The sequence below is a fragment of the Megascapheus bottae genome, unplaced genomic scaffold (assembly GCF_031878675.1).
Source record: "Megascapheus bottae isolate mThoBot1 unplaced genomic scaffold, mThoBot2.hap1 HAP1_SCAFFOLD_106, whole genome shotgun sequence".
In the NCBI taxonomy this organism is placed as follows: Eukaryota; Metazoa; Chordata; class Mammalia; order Rodentia; family Geomyidae; genus Megascapheus; species Megascapheus bottae.
Genome location: NW_028327708.1, coordinates 220,884 through 239,772, shown reverse-complemented (window position 1 = coordinate 239,772; position 18,889 = coordinate 220,884). Strand labels below are relative to the sequence as shown.

The window sequence follows — 18,889 nt, the reverse complement described above, 5'->3', positions numbered from 1 at the left end:
TAACTCACAGAGTAAAACTCCCAAACATAGGTTAACTCCTAAAGAAGGTGATATCGTGACATTACAGAATGGAAGGCCATCTTTCTTCTATCATCTACTTATAGATGTTGGTATGTGCACCCTGTTTTTTCTTTCTGGCTCTACCACATTCTCAGATGTCTAAGTCTTGATAAAAAGTAGTCACAGATACTCAAAGGAAAGGGACTATCTAGCTAAGGAAAGCTAGAAAAAATTATATCCTTTATTCTGATTACAAAGGTGAACTCAGAAATGTAAGTTTGGTGAGTCCCAAAAATGTTGGAAAGGGTTGATTACCCCCATCGGAGCAAGGATTAAAAGCAAGTCCTATTTTCGTTGTATTTTTTTATTCAGCACCCAAACTTTTCAATGTGTCTTGCTCATTTATAATCTCCTATATTTGAAATTTAAAGAGCAGTTGTTAAAAGCTTAGTTCCATGGTAGGTGTTCTTAAAATGTATTCTATCCTCTATAATGATGTGGTGGCTTAGTTATTCTATTATGGCGTGTTTATCATTGAGAAAACAGAGTGTAAAGAAATTAAATAAGCCCAGAGTTGAGTCAGTGGACCAGAAAACCTGAACTCTCAATCCCTCTGCTGTATACCACAACCCTCCCTATAATCCATATGCAAATGAGTACCCAATTCAATTCAACAAATGTTTCAGAGCAATTTATATTTAGCAAGACATTGTACTTTATGAGAATGAAGCATAGAAATATTAGAGGACTTGCCTGAAATCTCAGAACACTTTCGCAAATGTCCATACTAGAACTCAAGTACTAAACATTGGGCCTGAAGAGCAAGCAAGAAGACAAGTTGAAAGAGAACAAGCTCTGGAAATGAGACACATTGGTCCTCAGATCCAGGCCCATCACATCCAATGTATGACATAAGTCTAAAGTGAACCTTACATATTTTACATCCCCACCAATTAACTAAATTAAATATTAGGTACTGCTCTGCAATTTTATAGAACTTTTTACTTTGTTTAACACATTCTAGTCTTCTTCGCTGCAAATGAAGTAGATACTCCTCTTAAAAACAATGTGAACACAGTAGTGGTTCTTGCCTGTAAAACAAGGTTTTGAAAGGTGAGACGGGAGGATCATGAATTCAAGGGTCACCCTGGAATACATTTTGAAATCCTCTCTAAAAACCACAAAGGAAAGAAAAAGAAAATATGGTTTCAGAAATATAAAAGCCACATATAGTTTTTCAGATAAAATAAAGGACTCTCAACTAAATTGGAATTTAAGAACCAAATTTTCAGTTCAAGGATGTCTTAAATATTGCATGTTTATCTAAAATTAAAATTTTACTGGGCAGTTCATATATGTTTGCTAAATATGGCAACCTAAAAATGGCTGTGCTTGAAATAACTAAGAATTTCTTGGAATATCATTCAAAACAGAACAAAAATTTCTTCCTCCTAGAAATTAAAATATCTTAAGATATCAATAACAAAAAAACCCATAAGGAAAAGAAAGGAAGGACTTTGAAACTAATTTCCCTTGGGATACATAGCCACTGTAATTATCAGAAGCATTTGGAAATGACCCATATATTGCTTAGAAATTTTGATCAATAATACTTCTAATCTTTTGCCCATTCTCCTCAAGATTTAATTTTTGGAATCCTATTTATTCAAAAGATGTTAGACATTGTCATTTTATTGGTTTATTTCCACCTGTGAACTTTGACCCATAATGGAGACTTTTGTTTTGTATGGTCTGCTCTCCTCCCTTGGCCTACCAAGGAGACCCTTTGGACTGGACATGGAGATCAGAACAGATGCTCCAGTGCACAATATCCAGACTCGGAGCACAGATTTATTTCCTCCAAGTCAGTTTTGCTCAGTGAAGTTTCCCCAGACTCTCAACCACTGCCAAGGTTAATGTAGGCCCTGACTCTGCCTGCTGATTCATATTAATTAAGACAATCAATGATCTTGTTTCATACAGTGTCTGTTTTTAATATAACCTATTTGATGAGGCTGTATTAATTTAGGAGAAATATGCACTGGCATTCTGGCCTGCACTTTTCCTAATTATCTCACAGCTCTCATTCCGCAGTGAAATTAGACTGTGGTTATCACGGTTAATGGAAGCCCATAGCTCTTAGCTAAGTGATCTCCTCCAGTGGAAAGTCATCGTTTCTTGCTCCTGGCTACATAAACATGATTGTGCTATCTAAGCAATCCCCTGTGGCTGTGGATGTGAATGTTTTAACAAAATATTCTGCTTTAGAGCTACAGGGTGGCACCTCATTTCTATAAGTAGGAGGATAACAAGATTGGAATGGGAGGACTGTGAAAGGAAAAGTTACCCAATAACAGAAGTGAGACAAGGAGAAGCAGTTTTCAAGGGTGTGCAGGAAATAGGAAGCCTGACCTGGTAGTTATGTGTTCAGGTTCAAAAGAAATCCTTTATATGTTCCCTTATGCTTCTCTTGAGTTCTACATCACCTATCTCGCACTGCCCATTTTTCTTTTAAGAACTCAGTAGAATCTTGGTCCAAATGAGGACTTACTCTTCTGTGTGCCTGTCCACTCTTTTCAATCATTCACTTACTAAGTGCCTACATCCCTCACTAGAAAGAAACCAGTCACTTCCTGCATGAAACCTGAATCCATGAGGCAGGCAGCTCCACAAGTTAATTTAAGTCAATCATCACAAATTGTAAATACACTAAGAATTTTTAATGGATTGATTTGATACAAAATGATCTGGCAAAACAATTTTTGAAAGAGGGACAACATCTGGGCTGAAACTGTTGTGATTACAAACATTCAGTTATCGGAAGAACCAAGAAAAGAAAATGAGCCCGTGAAGGAATAGTACTCATGAAATCCTGAAGCAGGACCCTTTCTTATTCTAGAAACCAAGCCAAGGCTAGAGTATGAGGAGTCATGCAGAGAATACAAGAGAGACTGATTGTAAGCTTCCACCAAAGGGGCCTTTTGCCTTCCCATGTTCCTTCTACCAGTGGACCCTGAAAAGGGGTTGACAGCACATCATTCCCCTGGCCTACTGGGCAAATATGTAACTTAAAAGGAAGTAATGACACAGTGCTCATCTTGTATTACTGACTATGCCAGTGAGGATGCCTGGATCAAATAGAAATGTTAGAAAGTTGAGCCAACTGTAGTTGCATTTATTTAAATGGACTATGAATTCCAGTTTTATCTGTGAAAACAGGAAGCCAGTCCATTTCTGAAAGACTTGCTATTTACAGTAGGCAGTGTATGTTAAGCTATTTTCACCAACAAGACACTGCTCATATATTTCCACTTCTTTAAGGCTTACAAATATTCAGAGTAGATTTATTTGTTTTCATTCTAAAGATAAAAGACTCAGGAACAGATATAGCAATGAACTAAAATTGGGAGTATTAGTGTTTGAACCCAAGGCAATCAAGTCCAGAATACATATCCTTAATCATGATTACTAGCAGCCAAAATTCATCTTGGGAAGCTAATCAAACCATTAAGATGCATCAGTATTTAATGCACTGAGATGGCAGCAAGATATTTGACATGTCAAAGAGTATACTTGCCCTGAATATGCATTAGGTAGAAGATATGAAATATATCTTTAATGAATTTCCATATCTCTGCTTTCTTAGTTATAAGAAAAGATTATCTAGTCACACTTCAAATGGTTCCACTGTTGCTATAGAAACTGCTTTCCTTTAAGTTTTTGAGGTGACTGTCAGCTTGTAAAACACTCAGTCCTAGCAGCAACACAGCACTAATGGATGGCTTTAGGAAATTCTAATTTCCCCCAATGTTCTCCATCCTCTTACTTTTTTTCCCCAAATCAACTTACATACGGAACCTAATGAGAATCAGTGTACTTGCTAGGCAAACATAGTTGTAAATCAAACTGTGGGTCTCAGGCCAGGGCATAACCCTGGGAAGACCTCCCAAGATCCTTCTGTAAATGACCTATTTCCCCTGAAGTTTCTGGGTCTCTGACAAAGGCAATGAAGGAGAAAGAAATAGGAGAAAGAAGAAGAGAAGGAGGAAGGGAGGGAGGAAGAAGAAAAGGAAAAGGAGAGGCTTCAGGGTGGAGGAGAAGGAGGAGGAGGAGGAAGAGGAAATGAAGAAAAAGGAGAAATTTACCCACCTTTATTCAGCAGTGTTAAGAGCCTATTCGCTACCTTCTCTTTCTTCTGTCTTCAATCCTCCACTTCCAGCACACAGGGGGACTTTACCTCTCTCCTCACATTTCTATTCCAGATCCAGAACACTATTTCTTCCCCCTCTTTTTGCTTTTCCTGCCACCTCATTTTTAATATAAGCATTGATGATTTTAATTCCTAGTGTATCCTACACATGCCCAATCTCTTACTTTTCTATTCTTATTATTGTTTCTGATTTTTATTTACCATACTTAAATGTATAGTTTGTCTTTGAAGTATTGTTATTGTAACCATGGTCTTCTCTCTTCTGAGTGGTAGTGAGGAAATGGAGATTTGTGTGTGGCACATAAACCACAGGCTTGATTTTGCAAGGGTAGTATTTTGTGTTCTCATATAAAATCTGAGATTAGAGAAGACATAGAAAGGGAAAGGGGAGTTAAGAAAGAGGTTGATACATAAAGTGGCAACTCCTTTTTTGTACAACTACTTAAAGATAGTTTTTTAAAAAAGCACAAAAATTAACTAGATCTAAAATACTTGGGCATAAGAAATTATACAGGTCTCTAGGCATTCACATATAGTGAAACCAAAGGAGGAGACAGGAGAAGAACAGAAAGGCACACTGCCTATGTGCATCTGATCATCCAAAATAATATATATCCACATGAACTTCAGGAAATGAAAGTGAGGGGTTTTTTTTCTTTTTAGTTTCTCTTGTCTTTCCATTTTGTTCTGTCTGGTTATCTGTCTGTGGGAGTTTGAAGGGAGGCACAGAAATGGAGAGACAAAGGATAAACAAATGCAGCAGTGGGGCTCACTGGACACTATGCTGAAAATTGTTGAATACAAGTTGTGTACAACTTGTGAGTGGGGGAATGGGAGGGAAAGCCTGAGAGAGAGCAAGGGAAGAGGTGACATTACCCAAAAAAGAAATGTACTTTTTACCGAACTGTAGCCCCTCTGTACATCCCCTTTACAATAATTTTTAAAATTACAATTACTTTTAAAAGGGAGTTGACATGAAATGAACATTCAGAATGTCACAGCAGAACCCATTGCTTTGTACATTAATGTGTATCAATAAGAAAGTGACAAAAGTATAAGCTCATGATAACTAAATGAAACTATTCTTTCTGGAGAAAGAAGCTAATAGGAGAAAAGTGAACTTAAACATTATGTGCAGGAGGAAATAAAAAGTATTTTCAAACTTATGGTAAGAAATAATACTTTGAAATTTTTTTTCAGTGCTAACAGAATTCTGAAAGGCCATGGGGAAATTAAAACATCATCCACATTTTCCTGGGGGGGGGAATCTTTTATCCAGACAGAATACTGCAAATGCAAAAATTTTAATTGCATTGTCATATCTAACCGAGGAAGGTGTTCCTTTCTAATTTTTTTTTGTCTAAAGCATCCTCTCAGAACATTTTTGAGGAGAAAAAACTGCATTTTTAGATGCTCAGCTGGAAAGTCATAGGAAAGTTTTTGTTAATAAAAAATGCAAGCAGTGATTTAAGAAGCCTCCGCGGGGGCCAGGAGTTTGGCCTAGTGGTAGAGGGCTTGCCTAGCATGCACGAAGACCCGGGTTCAACTCCTTGGTGTCACATACATAGAAAAATGCTGGATGTGGTGCTGTGGCTCAAGTGGTAGAGCTCTAGCCTTGAGAAAGTCCAAGGACAGTGTACAGGCCCTAAGTTCAGTCTCCAGAACTGGCAAAAAAAAGAAGCCTCCATGGCACCCAGATCATCCTGATCAAACAGGGAAGAAAGCACCAAAGGTTCAAACACTATTGGCAGAACCTGACATAGAACTGTAGCGTAAGACCACATACTCAATAACCAATGTGTACAGGGGAAAACGACGTCAGGGAAAGCTTGATTTTATTTTCATGTAAATTGCAATGTCATTGAAAACCTATTTCAACTAACTAAATTAAGCAAGGGAAGAAGTGGGCTGGGTGGGGTAGGTAAGACACATTGAAAGGGATGACATTGATTAAGATGCCCTGAATTTATAACTGCTTTCAAGAAGAGGAACAAAATACAGAATGGTCAAGTCTGAACCATAGGAGTGTAATAGGAAACCATCCCCATCTCTTTGAATGACTCAATGAGTCTCTAAGCAAAGTCTGCCAGCAGTTGTGAGATGTGCAGTATTAACTTGCAGTATTAACTTTCAGTATTAACTTTCAGAATTCTACAAAAACCTATTTCTGGAAGTCAAATATGATTATACGTTACAAGCATAGAAGTTAAGGTCAGATTGTGTCAAATTTATTCACTTTTCCAATTATCTTTCAAATTAGGTTTATCATTCATTTTGAAGCTTTCTTCTGGTTTTTACATAATAAAAATTAGTTTGAAAAAACTTCATTTAATTTAATAAAATTCCAACTCAAAATTATTTCATTAGCTGAGTAAAAATTTTTTAAAAAAAATTATTAACATTGATTTTTAAATCATATTTCAAATGACATGTTTAACAAACAAGTATTCAAGAAAGGAATCTCTATATACAATCACTGGCACTTAGTGTTTAGAACATAATCAAAATTAGGGTAAGGGTTCATATATCGTAGATACATATTATTATGTAATAAAACATGTCTATAGAATCATAGGTTTTTATATCTATGTAGTTGTGTTTATCTCCAATATCATGTCCATAGCATTGGGTATGCAACTATTGAGTCTTTACTCTTGTACTGTTTGGATCTAATAGCCACATATCGAGGATACCATGCGCCTTTTGTTCCTTTGTTCTTGACTCGTCTCTGAGTAAAAATCTTTTATCAATTTTAAAATACTGTGTAACAAAATAAAATTCCAAGCTACTGAAATACAAGTAACATTTCTTGATGCTTAAATAGATAGCTTGTGCAAAAACATAATCTACTGCTAGAAAAAGCCAGAGGGTTATCAAGGAGTATTGTTTATTGTTTTTCTCCGCCCTGCTGAGCTCTTCTCAAAACCTCTACTAAAGCGTGTTCAACCCTTAGATTCTGAGTGCTTTTAGAAGGTCTCAAGTACATTTTCTCACTGCAATTTATTATTAATTCTGACCTTCAAAAGACTTTCGCAAGCAGGATGTAGCCCAAGAAAATAATGGGGGAAAAAAAGCAAACTGGTCTTCAGCATTACTTATATAATTTTCTTCAGGATTTGCTAGTCAAAGCTCTCACCCAAATTTCTGTTTATCTAGAATCCTGTTCACTGTTTAGGTCATTGCTCTGGTTGAGATTAGCCTAAGAAAGTGGTTTGGGGCCATGACTCAATACTTGTAATGTACTTGAGCATGGAGGTCTCCCAGCAATCCTGCTAAGAGCAGGTCTATAGCCTCTCAATTACTCAAATTTCTTCATTCATAAAATGGGAGGGGGAAAAAGCTAGCAAACTATTTCAGAAACAGAGAAACTACTTAAAATTACTTCCCAAGGAAAAGTCTGATGAAATCTACTCTGTAAATAGCTATTTGAAGGAGTTTAGACTCACTCATGATGGGCCTGTTTCCAGGTACAGCAAGTTTCTATACATCACACAGAAGCAGAAACTTGAGACTTTGTCATAGTTCAAGCTGAAAGAAGATATTTCTGAGGGCTATTAATTCCATTTCTCAGGTGACTATCCCTATATTCAAAATACCTTGAATAAAAATGGCCATCTGTATCTGGAAAGTTTTATTTTCCCCTCAGAATTCACTGGATATGGCAGCTGCTTATTTACTGCACAGCTCTGGCTTTGCAAAGCAGATCTGATGATCTCTTAACACCTAAGTTTCAGCTTCTCTCAGAGGAAAAATATCACACTACCCCAGTCTCATTAAATTCACCTTAGTTTGCATAGGTGCTGCAAATAGTATTCCTCACCTTTATTTGTCAGCTAATGAGAGAATTCTTATGATTAGAAGGTGGAGGAATTATTTATACTTGCAGAAGGTGTTAAGTAGTTTTCCCAATGGCAGTAATTTCTATTTTTAGGACTGTACTTTCACAACATTTTCCTTGCAAATGTATTTTTAATCTTTACTTTCATTCTTCATTGCTTTGTTTTAAATTAATCATTCTTTTTTAAAAAAAATCTGTGGACTACTTTTCAAAACAATGGAATGCCCACAAGCTGGCAGTTATGCTATGGTTTTACTGATAAGTAAAATGAGGTGAACATGGTACCTTCTACATTTCTATAGCCAAATATAGGTCATAAGAATACCATAGAGGTTTATTTTGCATTTTCCAGTGTAGAGACAAATTTCAAAGGACTGATGCAAGAAGAGATTCAGAAACAACAATTATTAGGTAAGTTAAATAGCCCAGTCACACTTAGACTTTAGCAGCTGAGTACAATAACTTCTAATAGAACATGATAGAGTAACAATTAGTCATTTTGCCTAAATAAACAAGTGGAATAAAATTTAATACTCATGAATGCTGAATCTATAGAAATGACACCTGTTTCAAAATGGTTTGTCTAGTAACATTTATATTGAGACCTGTTTTTGCAAGCTACTTTAATTGTTCTTAGACTGTTTTGAGGAAGTTGTACCATAGTCTCCAGTATCCAAACCCTTCCTTCTTTATAGAGTACATTGGTATTCTTACTGGCTTGATAATCTAGTCCTGGGTTCCATATGCTGTGTCCTTTCAGCCATTTATCTCATCTACTGAATCTGGGTGGGGCCTCAGGGCCCAAGGGAGAGCAGACATCATGGTAAGGAAGCAAGCTACTTGGAAGTCTGTTCTCGCTGCGGGGGTAACAGAAGCAATCAATCATCCCAGGAGGTTTAGAAAGGTACTTCAGGTCTCTTGTTGATATAAAGTTTCTTGGAATGAAAAAAACAAGTCTACAATATTTAAGCACTGAATCTATTTCTAGAGAAAAGTTGGTATGGCAAAGGAACATAATGTATTCTTAATTGGAGCCAAACTTCTTATCTCATCATTTTAGTACACATCTAAAACAGATTCCTATTATACACAGAGACAGTTTAAAGGGTATTTTAGCCAGTAAACACTAACTCCTCACAAAAACTGTTTTCAGCAGCTTGCTAGGATTCTATCATTTACCAAGAGGCCTTGAGGAGTTCTGTAACTGGGTACTCTGTGGGAGCCAACCAATCAATAGCAAATGCAGTGCTCCGCTCACTCCTCCACAAGTCTATTAGCAGTCCCGAGTCATTTCAAACTCATAGTATTTACTGAGCTTATAATTACTGCTCATGATTTGTGGCCACAAATTTCTGTCAAAGCACATTTCCTCCATCAACCATTATATGTATCTTTATGATGGGCCTGGTGGTTCACACCTGTAATCCTAGCTACTCAACCTTCTCTCACTGAGCATAAGAAAGTAGACCTGAAGCATTTGTTTTCACAAGCAGAATGTACAGTTATTCCCCTCTCTGAGCAAAGTCTTGCCCAACCAAAACATTTTCAGCCTCTCTTATTATGAAGCTTTCTGTTAAGGATTTTGTAGGGGGAGAGGAGTCAAAATGTGTCTTACACAGCCACTGCAGTATTCACTTTTGAATGAATCCAAGGAAATTTTATTAGGTTAAAATTTATTGAGTATATCCAAAGTAATGACACTGCATGCTTCAAGTACTTCAGAGGAGTTAGTAATAGTTCCTACATCCATCTTATTACTGGAGACATCAATCCACAATTTGTTTAAATTAAAGCACGGTGTTCCAAATAGCATTGGCTCTGACTGATGTGAGAAGCCAATAAGCACATCAAGAAAGGTCAAGGGTATTTTGGGTGCCAATCTTAAGACTTACTAGAGTTTAAAAGATGAGTCTCAAGGCCAGAATTGCTCCCCAATTAATCCAGCCATAAATTTTAAGTCTAAACCAAACACCACAACTTTTCTAAGACTAAATAATCAATTCTTAGAAATATCTGGAACTGAGTTGGATTTTCCTTGTGAATAGCACTCCATATATACCAAAGAGAAACTAGTTAATTCTGCATTTTAAATTAAAAACAAGTAACATTTTATGATATGTATGTCTCAAGTGTTACCTGCAACAGCCACACTAAACCAATCATCATTTATAGGTAATTCTGGTTTGACTGCATTTTGTGTGTCCTCGTTTGCCAGAACCCTAAAGCCTATTATAATACCCAGCATTTGCCATTTCAGGAATGTTAGTAATATTTTTAGAGCCCTGATTAATTATTCAAAGATTTTTTAAGCGGTAAGACATTTGAAATATCCAGTGTACTCACTCTGAATCTTAATTATATATATGTGTTTTTTTCTGAAATTATATATTTTTCTCCATAGCACCAGTTGTTTTAAAAAGCATTAATACCAATCATTTATGTGAGAATGCATTCCTTTGAAATATTTATGTATCTTTATGAAGTAGTGGTGTAAAGGGGCTTCAATTCCAGAAGTCAGGTTCTCAATTATCAGTGTGCTGCCCAAGCTCCATTTTCAACTTTGCTTCATGGGATTAGGTTCTACTTCCTTTCTGCTAACATAATATTTTATGGATATATTTATTTTAATGTATCTTAAGTAGTTTCACAGAAAGGTTTCAATTCTCCATGTCAACTTAGGAATACGAGGCATCCTGATAAATGTCACACCTTCCACCATTCTGCCCCGACTTGTTCCAACCCCACGTCTTCCCCTCCAGTTATTTCATACGGTTTCCAAACATGTACATTAAATGTGAGTACTGTTACTACTGTGACTCTGCTACCATCTTAAAAGTCAAAACCAAACCTTTAACTCGGTAGGCTTCCCATGTTTTATATAGCTTATCCCACTGTTGGTCTTCTCACTAAATGATATGCCTTGAGAAAAACAAATGTTGGACCTCTGCACCTATTCGTGTATGCATCCCCCTTTCCAGTTAATCAGACTCAGAAGGAAGCTGTGGTGGAAGAGCAGCTACACCCGAAGGCAGCAATCATTCTGAAATGGCAGAAGGTAACTATGCAGCCCAATCCCTTAACAGTCTCTAACTGCTTGTTAGGTCAAGACCAAAAATAAATGGAATAGCAGATGTTCAAGTGAAGCCTTTTCCAATTTATGGGGCCTTTGGGAAAATATGTATTTTTTTCTAGGCCATGGAAAGTAGTTGAAATTGCTAAAGTAGATGATATTATCATTATAACAATGTCTTCTAAAAAACTAGGGGAAACTTTGGGGCCTGTTGACTCTACTCAGATGATAACCTTTAAATATTTTATCCTCCCTTTATTTGAATTTCAAGAATGAAACAAAGAACTGAAAATGGCTGTTTTTAAATTTTCACATAACCCCTAGGTATTTATAGTAAATAAACTATGTTGAAAATATATTTTCTGTGCACTAATTTTCAGACTTTTCTTATTCTGATGATTGGCTGTTCAGTACCTGAACAAAATTCAAATTTACTTTGAATTATTTCAAACGGTGTTAATTTTTGCCAAATGTTTTATACCCTATATATGGGTCACGTATAATATAACCCAAGTTAATTACCAGTATGAAATAATAAACTTAAACTGTTTTACATTGTCTCTATTTAACATCTGTTAGTTTTTCTGGTTAGGAAATATTGATTTTTTTTACTTCATTTTAGTCTTCATCTAGAATTTTGGTTAAACTGTAACTTAGTGTCCTCATTCTTCTCCCAGGGGATATAAGTTCTCTACTTTTGAATGAGTGTAAAGGAGACACACAAAAAACTGAAAATAGTTTCGAACCTCTTAGTTTTATCTTCCCAAATCCTAACACCTTTCTATATTCCTGTAGGAGGATAATACTATGAACTTTTTCTTTTATTTGAAGTTATATTTATTATATTCCAGCATCATTATTTAATTGAATGGAACAAAGTTGCTTGAAACTAAAGACCTTTGAAATACATGCTATATACATTCATTTAAACTTAGGAAGAAAAAAAGAAGATGTAGACAGTATGAGTTGGCTGCCATGACAATTCTTGGCTCTAGGTGACTGAGTTCAGGGGTGTTCAGGACAATTTTCCTCTGAGGCCTCATTTTAGGTTTATAGACAATTTCTGAACCACATGGTCTTCCTCTGTGTGTGTTTATGTCCTAATTTTCTTCTCTTATATGAATAACAGTTATATTGGAGTAGAGCTTATTTTAATGACCTCATTTTAACCTAATTATCTCATTAGAGACCATGTCTTCAATTATAAAGGCTTCAAAATATAAATTCAGAGGGGGAGAAATACAGAGATAAAAGAAAGCTAAATGCTGCTGCATGACCACATTACTGGAGACTTTGAGAAAAGGTAAGAAAATTCACCATGACAAAAGTGGTAGATAAAAGTTGAGGTGTAAGAAGACAGCATGTTCAGAAATCTATACAGAAATACGGTAATTTTTGATATTGCTAACAAATTTAGTAACGCATTGTAAGAAAAGCTTGAGAATGTCTTTATATTAGTAACATGTACATTCCTAGATATGTAATAAAATAGCTCTTATTCCTTGGCAATTGACACACTGTGCATTCCCAGGGGAAATCAAGATGAGCCGGGGGAGGGGAGGGAGGGAAATGGGGACCATGACATGAGAAAGGGTATCAATGTTTGTGAAGTAATGCACCTTCTATCTGGTGAATATAATGTAACCCTTCTATTAATTACAATAAAAATATATGGAAAAAAACATACAGAGATGCCCACCCTATGGGATTTTTCTATAATTACTCTGAAACATTTTTAAATGTGACCCTCAGTAGGCAATCATTTCACATCACAATTCTATGATGCAAAACCAAATTAAAACTTTAATGAGACAACGTTCGCTCTATTTATACATGATGTACTATTCTCATTTGTCTTTGATGGAGTTCTAATTTATTTTCTTAAAACTTACCATTATAATGTAAAGCGACTTCATAAAAACACTAATAGCTCACAATATGCAGTTTGAAAAAATACAGCAAAAATGGCAGAAATGGTACAATCATGTATTTATTGCAAACTGTCATTTTTCTCATTATCTCTAAGATTCTTCTGTCCTCTGAAACATCCCAAATATAGATAATCCTGAGAGAGAAGCCATATCTCAACTACATAATACTCCCATATAAACTCTGATAGAAATCATACAACAACATCCCCCTGGATCTATTTGCAAGTTCTAATATCAGGATTGTCTAATAACACTTCAGCAATAGTAGAAATGCTTTTAAAAACATATTGTCTAACATGGCAGTCAAGGGAAACATGTGGCTGGTCGATATTTGACTAGGATACTTACGCACCACAGGGATGTAAAGTTTTAAATGTAATTAATTTTTACTATAATTAATCTTGAACACAATTAATTATTTAGTGCTTAGTAGTTCCTATACTATTAGAGGGCACAGTGACAGGGATTACTGGACTGCCAGAGGGCACCAACTAACATGCTAACTGACAGGTAAACTCTCATCAGTCTCCTAACACAGAATTACAAAAGAAATATCTTACTTTTCCTCTTCTCCAATATACATCCTTGAAATATTGGCATATGTTTAGTTTAAATGGACGTATCCATGGTGTGTGTGTGTGTGTGTGTGTGTGCGCGCGTGTGTGTGTGTGTGTGTGATGTGTGTATGTCAATGGCATGGGGCAAATTTTAATTTTTTCTTTCATGTGTAGATATCAATAGAAAAGGTTAAAAGAAATAAAGTATGAGATTAAAATACATCCTATTAATCTTCAGAAATTTGAAGGAAAATCCCAAAGCAAATGAGGGCCATAGATCTAAACTGGCTTAGAAGAGATAAGAAAGAGTAAGTTGCTAAGATGGGGGACACACAAAGCATGAGGGCAGTCATCATGCTGGGAAGGGGACAGCCTCGGAGGAGGATACAAAACTCATGGAAGTCGCTCAGTTTACATCGGTATGTCATCATTTTAAACATGGTGTAATTGGTTATTGAAATATACCCTTTCGTGATGTTGAAATTGAAATAAGTTTAGGCAACTACCCCAAAGTCACATTTGTTACTGAGGTGAGAATCTTGAATTCTAACTATGCAATAATGTTATCTTCATAATCCCAACCTTATGTGAGGAACTTCGCCTTTCTTAACAAAATTAAACAAATGACCAAAAGAAACAAGGAGTAGACCGCACTCAAACATCTGGTTTCAGTGGACAGATCTATTTACCCACTAGACTGAGACCTATATTTTCTCATCACACTATTGTAGTGTGGACTGAGTTGAGCCTTCACATTTCAGCCCCATGCTCATTTCATCTTATGATCCATCTGTGAACCAATATTCTTGATCGCCTATTGTTCTCCAGGCATTGTTCTCATAGGCCCATATGATGGGTTAGAAGTTAAGTCCTTGACTCTTAGATGGATTCTGTGTCATGTACCTTTGACATCCTGCTGCAATGGTCCAAGCTGCTCTTTTGACCTTATCCCAGTCACACTGCATTAGAAGCCAACCAGTGTGTTCAAAGTATAGCTGAAGTTCAGCAAATGTCTTCTGAGAGAAAAAAAAGAAAGCATACCATATCAACATTTGCCTTGGGAGTCAGGTGATACATTTTCAAATAATGTAATGGAAATTTTCTAATGAGTATAAAGCCAAGACAGAAAAGCTTAATAATAGATAAATATGAATAGTTGCTTGTCACACATAGAGTATACCACTGTCAAGAAGCAACTGAAGTTCATGGATGAATAGTAATTAATGTTTATGGGAAACTCCACAAAATCAATTCCTTTCCTACAGTCTCCCAGGAAGAGTTTGGCTTCAACTCACTATTGATGGATAGGCTTTTTGAACTTGAAAGAATTGCACTGCGATTATGTGGGCTTTTTAAACTGAAAATGTTTCCCTGGGGATCAGCTATACAATCACCATTTTCCTGTTAGGGAAACTACTTTGATTTTGATTAATCATTGCAGAGACATAGAGCCTACAGTGAGAAAAAGGCTGTATGTGACATAAAGCTCAGGGAGTCATTGCAGGATATGAGATAAGTCTAGAAGAAAGTGGTGACTAGATGCCCTCATGACCTAGTCACACTTCTGTGCCTCAGTATCTCCAGTGATTTCAATAATTATTCTGTGTGGTAGCCTATGATCTCTCATTTGGATATCTTGGATACACAAAATATCTAAATACTGGGTAAGGGATTTCAGTGTCTGAAGGAGCTTTTGCGTAAACTGTCTTAACACTCCATCTCTCTGCCCTCAAGGTGAAGTAGGAAGAAAATTTTGTAAGCAGAAATTCTTCCTAACTGCAACTCTGCTAATGCTCTGAAGGGATTCTTGGCATTTCCCACATTCCAGGCATTTGGAGTTCAACTTTCCCTTTTGTCAGACTGAGTTTGTGTGAAAGTTATTGAGGATGGTTCTTGTTTTTGGAGCCTAGTTTGGCATTTTCTGTAGAAATCTATTATGGCATGGCCAAAGGCTCTATACTTCAGCCTTCAATTTTTCATGCGTACAGCTAGAGTCATAATTAAAGTTAGCTGTAAAATATCACATAAATTGGCCAAACTCTTATCTATTAGGCTTAGGTTCCTCGAAAAATGTATTTTTGGTTTATAATATGTAAGTCATTAAGAAAATGGAAAAGAATGAAAAGAGGTTGTGACTGTACCTCATTTATATTTTATAAGACAAGTGTTTCAGCACTTACATTTTATGTAACTTTTAATTAAATCATGCATACAGTTTTATACAACTATTAATAAGTCAAAGTATTTCTATGCAGAATGATTATCCCTCTTCATTTTTTTGTGGGTCATGGTGCTTAAACTCAGCCTGGGTTCTGTTGCTGAGCACTTCAGCTCAAGGCTACTGCCCTACCCCTGGGCCTGGGTGTTGTCCCTGAGCTCTTCAGCTCAAGGCTACCACCCTACCCTTGAGCTAAACCCCACTTTCTTTTGTGCCTGGGCTGGCTTTGAACCTTGATCCTGAGATCTCAGCCTCCTGAGTAGCTAGGATTACATGTGTGAGCCACCTTGCTCTGGTGTCTCTTCAATGTTATACTATTAATACTCTCAAACTTTTACTAGGACAGGTTCCCTAAGATGATTTTGCATATAAACAATATTACCCTGAAGGGCCTAATTCTTTTTTTGTTTGTTTTGCTAGTCCTGGGGATTGAACTCAGGGCCCAGGTACTGTCTTTGAGTTTCTTTTGCTCAGGGTTAGCACTCGACCACTTGAGCCAAACCACCACTTCTAGCCTTTTCTGTATATGTGGTACTGAGGAATTGAACCCAGGGCTTCATGCATGCTAGGCACGCAGTCTACCACTAAGGTACATTGCCAGCCCCTGCCCAAATTTTATGCTTTAAATTCTAGTCCCATTTGGCTGGTAGTCAACTCTACTTTCCATTACCAATTACAAATAATCTAAGCTTTTCTGTTTAGTTTATAGGGTACCTTATAGCCTAGCATTTATTCGGCAGGTTTTCAGGTGACACAATTAGAAACAGAATGAGAAAAATAGAAAAAAAAAGAACAGGCATAGACGGAGGAAAAATAGAATGCAGGAAATAAGTGGGTGATATTAGATGCAATTGGATCCAGAATTGTAAACTGTTTAATCAACTTGCTTATTTTCCTCATCCCCCCAACTTACGGGGATTTGACAATAAACTGTCTTAGGTAAGTCACTGAAAGAATGACTCAAAAGTAGCTGTATGTATTAGTGACGAGAGTACTCTACTTAACATAAAAATATACTGCTGCATTTTGGCAGTATATATTAATGTTTTGATGATATAACTCCTGATAGATGTTTCTGACCAGTAGATGCTATTTCCTTCCTTAGTCTAAACTTCAATTATGTAGCTCTATTTTTTTCTGTCTCTTTCTCCCTCTCTTTCTTTCTCCCTCCCTCTCTCTTTCTTCCCCTCTCTCCCTGCTTCCCCCTCCTTTCCCCCCCCGACATAGCTTAGAATCCTTTGTGTTAGACAATCAGATAAATTATGAAGAAATGTATGGAGAGGGTGCGACTTACTTTCTTAATTTACCTTTTTCAATTAGAGAACTGAAACATCACAACAGTTCCCACTCCTTTGGCAACAATCAGTCATGTAGGCCCACTTATACAAGAGGAAAAAAGGGAAACATGGCTTATAAGCAGCCAGCAACTGCCCAGCCTCAACTACTGTCCAGCCCCCACTACTTGCAGCACCAGCAGTCTGGAATATAAGAAAATGTTTATATACAGCTAGTAATGACTTTGTCCCCATCACTGTATCTGATGCAATTCCAGCAAGTTCATTTCTAAGATTAAAATGCCCTGATGCTTATTGTGAATAGCACTGGTAGCTACATGAACAATTTCAGCAGCCAATTATTTTTTCTTTAGTGAAAATGAAATAAAATAAGCAGCAGAACACCAAACCCACTGACCTATTTTCTTTTCTTGTTTCTGGCACCAGTTTATTACAGTTTAGATTAATTTCTGTTTTAAAATTGTGCATGTGGAAGGGTATCAATGTATGTGAATTAATGCACCTTCTATCTGGCAAATATCATGTAACCCTTTTATTAAATACAATAAAAATTATTAAAAAAATAAAATAAAATTGTGTGGAAATACAGTCTCAGCTAGGATTGCATAGGTGATATTATAGGCTTCTGTGATTTCTCTGATTGTTGTTATTGTTTAAAATATTTTATAGAATTTAAAGCTAAGTAGGAATACTGATGTTTATGCTGTTAGGTAAGAATAAGTATGTAAAGTAGGGTAATTACAAATAGAAAGACTGGATTTTTCAAAAGGATAAAAGAAAGAATTATGAATGCTTTTTATCATAGACAAAGATAAATTTTAAGACAAAAAGTTTTAAATGGATTTAAAATTACATAATATATGTGTGAAAGTACCTTAGTATTATATGTAATTTAATGTGTTTTTAAAAATAAATGCAACGTAACTTAAAATTATTTTAGTGATCAATTTAAAAGAAGTGATGGTAATTAGCAGACATAATAAAAATGCTAGGATATTGAAACAAAAGCCATATAACAAATGATTGTTATCCTTAATGTACTATGTTGTCTCTCATCTCCTTTGCTGTCCCTTTGTTATCTCATATTGTTACAGTATCTCACTTTGTTATCTGATATAATGAATTTAGTTGTATTTGGTTATTTGAAATTTGATAGGAAAGGGGGGAAAACCAAGACAAGTGGGGGTGTAGGGGGGAGGGTAATAGGTACCAAGACATGTGAAAGGGTATCAATGTATGTGAATTAATTCACCTTCTATATGGCAAATATCATGTAACCCTTTTACTAATTACAATAAAAAAAACCTACAAGTAAAAAAAATGCCTGTATTTACTACACTCTAGCTTGTCAAGGTGAGGCTAATTAATTGCTTGTTTAATTCATTTATATTAACATTGACGCATACTCACAAAACATGAGGCTAAAGGGTGAGTGTTTCATCAGTGGGAGACACAAAAAGCAGGTGGCAATTACCACAATAGTGTGTCCAGTGCTAGAACCCTGGAAAATCAGGACAACTCATCAGCAGATACCACATTATGCTACTTCATTCCATTTTGGATGAATAATGAGTCTAACCTCTCTCAAACAAGCTGCAAATAGAAAAGAATATGAACATGACTATAGAACAATGATCTGCTGTAGATAATAACTTCCTCCTTAAAACATCCACAGTAAAGTCACCTTTATTTTGGTCAGCAATCTGAATCTAGAGATTTATCTTTCCTCTATGTCTTACAAGCTCATTATTCTTCTAAAGTTTCTTTTAG

The 18,889-nt window shown here is 36.1% G+C and overlaps 1 long non-coding RNA gene across 1 annotated transcript; it reads right to left on the bottom strand.

Moving 5' to 3' along the window:
* Window positions 1-1,089: 1,089 nt before the first annotated feature.
* LOC150039469 (uncharacterized) lies at window positions 1,090-18,686 on the bottom strand. The gene is made up of 3 exons (XR_016534369.1): window positions 18,530-18,686; window positions 14,510-14,622; window positions 1,090-1,171 (listed from the first exon to the last, which is right to left on the bottom strand). It is a non-coding gene; the product is annotated as an uncharacterized LOC150039469 (long non-coding RNA).
* Between the last annotated feature and the right edge of the window lie 203 nt (window positions 18,687-18,889).